Consider the following 6,000-nt stretch of genomic DNA (forward strand, 5'->3'; position numbering starts at 1 on the left):
TTTGGGCAAGAAGAAGCACTAGGTTTGGGGGAGGGAAAAAGGAACGTGCGGTTGAGAGGAAGGAAAAACGCATGGGACAGAAAAAGGTCTATTACCGTTCACGTGATTACATGTAGCATTAAATTCCATTGAGAAAAAAGGGGAAAATGATGCATATGAGTGGTTAAACGGCGAGATCTTTGCATCAGTGCTCTCAGATCATCTATCTTGCCAGTGAATAAAAAAGTCAACATCTTTTGTTCATGTACCTGGTTAACCAATTAATAAATTGTGTGTTCCAACTTGTCAAGCATATTTTCTCCAATACGCATTACTCACGCAAAGAACCAGCCACCAAAATCCAAAACTACATTTTCTTCTTTGATAAACATATAAAGCGACTTTACAAAATTCTGGGTGTTACAAAATTAGACCAAAATAATAGCATGAAAAAATATTTCCTCAGTGTCCGACAGATTATGTATGTGATATATAGCTCAACCTATTCATAATTGTTTAGCACATGCCAAGCTTCTAGTAAACCTCTTCAATGTATGTAAGCTTCAAGGATCCAAACAAAGTTACACCATGCTAGAAAAAAGATACTTCACATTCTCCTAAAAAATCAACACTATATCTTTTTTTGACCTCCTGATTATATCATGTCTCAACATCATCCACTAAGTGCCATGAAAAAAAATCTCAAGCACTCATTAGCAACATATGCTTCTGCATTGGATCCTTTAGGACTAGACTTGTTTCTCACAGAAATCCTCAGTGTACATAGCTTTCATTTCACAGGATGCATCCATCCATATTTTACTTGTCCTCTATGGATTACTTTGTCATGTAAATGAACAACGAAGTGCACCTTAACATCAAAGAAGGTAGGAGGAAAAAATTATCAAGCTTGCACAAAATTATTGGCATATTTATTTACTTTGTCCAAACCTTCTAACTTTAGAGTTTTCCAACACAGTTCCTAAAAGAAGTTTTGTAATTCCACAATGGCTTAGGGCCGGTTTGGTAGAGCTAGCTCCACCTGATCCTTATTCTTTATAGATCTCTGAGAGAAGTGATTCACTGGCTGAAATTGAGTCTCTGTGATTCTCTAAGATTAACTTTATGAATAACAGATCTAGTGTGAGAAGTGAATTACGAGAAGCTAATTTTTTCAATTCCTAACTCCTTAGTTCACATTAGAGAAGCACTTTCCTTAGAAAAAAATGTTTGGCAGAGCTTCTTATGGATTCAGCCTAGAAGCTGCTCTGCGAGCTCTACCAAACATGGCTTGAAATATGTCAACTAATCACTAATCATCAAAGTGAAACAGGCAAAATACCTTGGAGTAGGACATGACAATCCTGAATTTTTAGTCTTTGGAGTTTACATCTATTTGTTGCAATAAATCTTTATAACTTAGAGGCGTATCTATGTGGGAACTATACCTTACTTATAAAATGGAACACATGTTGTTTGTATTTATCCATAGTATATGGAGCTCGTAGCATTTTTCATGACTCTCCTTCAGTCTTCTTCATGTATAGGTGTGGTCTTATACCAATCTCTTCCAAATAAATCCTAGCAGTAATCAGCAATATTCTAATAAGGTTTTCACATATATTTTTGTCAATTTGCGTGACATCCAGATTGTGCAGTAGCTCAAAACTGGTCCGATACAACAAGTCAATGAAACAAACCCTTCGGCTCCAACACTGCTCAACGTCCCGCTTCCTTTTCTGACCTTGAGGAGGCTTTCTTGGTTTAACATCTTTGAGACTGTCCAGTTGCTGTTGGAGCTGCTTGGTAGTCAATTAACCTAGGCTCACATGGTTTGCCTTACCATCAAATTATTTCATGTTTCTTGCTCATGGATGGTTAGATGGAACGAAATGATGATGCCCAATATAACACACCTTTTCCGGAACCTCGTTGATAAGGATTGTTGTCCAAATGCACACAAGCATAATAACCTTCTGTGACTCGCCCTACCAATGTGCTCAGTATTGGATAGTCATGTATAGACCATATAACTACAAAAAGTAGATCAATGACCTTATGACTATTAGAAGTATCAAATTCACCAACACCCTTCCAAAGCTCCAACAACCTCATCAACAAGAGGATGCAAGAACACATCAAATACCTTTGATGGAGAACTTAGTCTAGTTTGATTCTTTCATAAATACCCATGGTACCATGTAATACATCACAACAAATATTGGCCACATACTGTATGAGTTGCTCATGTGGCCAAATGGATCAAAACCATCAGTTGCAAAGACAAGTCTAATGTTCTTAGCATTTTCTGCAATATTGCGTCCAACTTTTATGGAAGTCTTCCCATGTTGCACTATTAGCTGGATGGCTTAGCTTATTGTCCACCGATTTTCACTTTGACTTCTTCCATTGTGCATCCTTTGTGGTTCTCTAAGAAATAATTATTGCTTTCAACCTCAGAATCAGTGGAAAATATCTCAATACCTTATACGCAATGCACTTCATGTTTTCTACATATTTCCATCTTGAATCCGCTTCACAGTACACTGGGCACACATTAGCTTTGGAAAGTTTCTTGTTGTGAAATGGTACACAATTACTTTTATAAACATGGATTGAATCATAGATAAGTAAGATGACATTAATGTAATTCATTGCCTCTTCATAAGATGCCAAGATAGATGCTTCCGGAATGCATCGGATAACACCTTCTAAATTGCATTAAATGCGACAATGCTCATCTGATAGATAGATTTGATATGAAGTAACATACAACAAATGTGAATTTTGTATATCTAGATCCAGGAGCCACCTTAACATTTACATGTCTCTTTAAATATTAGTTTTCCTTCACACCAATCACATTACCAGCACACATATTGACTATCACATTAGGAAGTCTATCATCAGTGCCTTCATCTACACTATGTTTTGCGTTTTCCTCAACCCCATCATCCCACAAAATTGCATTTTCCTGAACCTCATCATCGTACACAATTACATTATCAACACCATGATCCAGCACAAGTACCGTTTTCTAACCCTATCATCCTGCACAATTGCGTTTTCCTAAACCCTATCATCCTTGCACAATTGCATTATCTTCAACCCCTTCATCAAATGTTTCTCCATGATTGATCCACCTAGTGTACGTGCTTGCCATCCCAATTCTATGTGTGTGCATTAACACCTCTCCTTGATTATGGCTAATCCAATTCAAATATCTAAAACATGTCAGAATTTTTCTTTCATCATCATAGTATGTACTGCATACAAATTCATGAAATCATAAACTTTGTTAACATATTTAGGGGTAAAATGTGCACAATTGTTTATCCAATGTGCGTCCATGCATCTATCAAACAATCATTGTTAAGGTTTCAAATAAATCAGGTTGGAATTGCTCTATGTTGACATACCTTAAGACAAAATCAAATTAGTCAAATTCAACTGCTCATTACAGACCAGGTTGACATGCTGCCATGGGGAGCACCAGATTTGTGCTATCGCGAGCCACCACAGGATTGAGCCACCGTGCGGACATATGCTAGGATGGTCCATCATGGCTGCCTTCTCTTTGTTCTTCTTGCCCCAATGCGGGAGCGGGCAACTGGTGATCCAATTTTTGTTTCAAGTGTTTGCTTTTAGTCACTCTAAGTACCAAAATATACCCCATCAACTCACCTGGCACTTACATGTGGGACCATGAAGAGCTTATCTTATTTCAATAATAAAATGTTTTAATCATAAAATTATCATCATAGCTTAGCAGATTTCTTATATTGAGTCCAGTTTCCTTGGTAATGGTAGTTGTTAGCCCATGTAGTCCAGTTGTGGTTGTGGTGTGATGGCTTAGTACCAACTTGGAAGCTTAAGGAAGTGAGGTCATCACATAAACCTTATGCTCCTCCGGGTTAACCATTTTACATGACGAGTAGACAAGTATTAGGGATGTGCTATTTCTATGAGGGCTTGTGTCTCACGTGAGGCACAAGGCCGCAAACAGATCTTGAGCAGGGTGTTACAGATGGTATATTTAGAGCATAAACCTTCACAACACATGACAATGTGCATGTGGATTGGTCCCACAGCATGGCTGTGCACCGAGGGGATCTTGGTGTATGTTGCATAAGTGGTGAGTTTCCGAGGGCATAAGCCCTTAGGAGGTGCTGCATATAATACCCATAACCCAATGTCCATTTGTCCATGTGGCCCAATTGTGATTATGGTGTTGTAGTTTAGTACCTGCTTTGAAGTTTAGGGGGTGGGTGGGGTGGGTGGAGAGGCTAGCATATAATCCTTATCGCTCCAAATATAATACCTCTAAATTAACCCTTTTACACAAAGCAAGAGTGAAAGTGTAAGATAGGTGCTATGCATATGCGGACTCGTTCCAAGTGAGGAGCCGGGCTATAAGTAGGGTTTGGATGTAGTGTGTTGTATCTTGGGTCGATGCACTATTTTTTGCCCCTTTGATTGCTTATGGAGTCCGTTAGTCTTCAAGTGAGTTTCACGATCTAGCACCCATTATAAGTAATTCTCGCCAGAAATATCCAGAGCCTTAAAATCAAACTTTGGCAAGAATCAACTTAGTAAACTTGTGCTTCATAGTCTTTGTTAGAGATAGTCGTGCTGAAAACATGTATAATAACTAGTTTACTGATTATTAAGAATTGGTATGCAAAAATATGGAGAACAAATTGAGAGGGAAATAAAATGAAGTCTCCTCTTTTTTTTTAATATTTCCAATACATAAGCTCTCCTATATATAGCCATAGATGAGACAGTGAAATAAACAATGGACTTAGAAGAGTTGATGCTACAAGACTTACACCATACAAGTAGTAGGTTGTGGCTTTAAAGATATATGGGATTATGGACATCCACATAAATTGATAATCCCGTAACATATTGCGTTTTGCACTCTCTTGGGCTATATATTCTTACGAGTTGGTGTGCACCAAAGTACCTGCAAATTGCTTTTATAGTTTCTTGCTCAGGCTGTACCAATTGTCCTACTCTAATTTTTGGCTTTCTTTTGGATTTTGTACAAATTTCCTGTCTATCACTTAACATCTACCTAGATAGCAGGTCAAAATGCTTTTATTTCTATTTACGGCTATGTCAGTTTTGTTGATATGCCACTTTAAAGTTACATGGCTAGAATTGTAAATTTGTTACACATTTATGTTCGTAGTTATGCTAATTTTCCTTTAGGAATTACCCAATTGTATTGTTGATTTTGTGTTCACTCTTTAACCTTAGATGCCTCTCTTTGTGGCACAAATATTCTTTTTATTTGGTTCCTTCTAATTGTTGCATTGGGTTTTTGTTTTCTTATGCTTCTTTGGTGCTGATCCCCTCCTCTAGCCCATGCATATAAAATAACCTGTCATGGAAAGGTGGGGGCTATTCTAACTGCTCTTCAACAAAAAGAGGTTAATGACAATGTGACATTTAAATGGTGTGTGCAAAAAAGATATGATTTCGCTATTATTCATACGTAAAAAGGCTGGCTAGCCACATGTTCTAAGTAGTGATCACCAATGGTAGAAAGATATCGTTTTTTATGTTTAGAAATCATATCTTCTAGCTAAAGAATTTATGAATGATTATCCAAAGGCAAACATATCTTGGACTTAATGAATTACCAAATGAGACCAATAGTTGTATCTTCAATATCACGAATTAAAAATAAAATATTAATTACATGACACGAAAAGATTTGATCACAATCTCAATCAAATCACCCGCCAATACCAACTACAACACATACACGTTTTGAATTACCAAATAGGATCTTTAAAGATTGAGTAAATCAATGAGTCACATTAATTTCACATATCTTATATATAGTTGATGGGCACAATTGTTAATGACAATATCTACTATGGATACAGCTTGCACACAAGGGCAATATTACAATGATTCTCTTGGTCCCTATAAATACCTGTCCAGGGTCCTCATTGAAAGTGTATTCTAGCATAGATCTGTATTTTGTAATACATAGCTAGTTCCAAA

The sequence above is a fragment of the Panicum virgatum genome, chromosome 5N, assembly GCF_016808335.1.
Source record: "Panicum virgatum strain AP13 chromosome 5N, P.virgatum_v5, whole genome shotgun sequence".
Lineage (NCBI taxonomy): Eukaryota > Viridiplantae > Streptophyta > Magnoliopsida > Poales > Poaceae > Panicum > Panicum virgatum.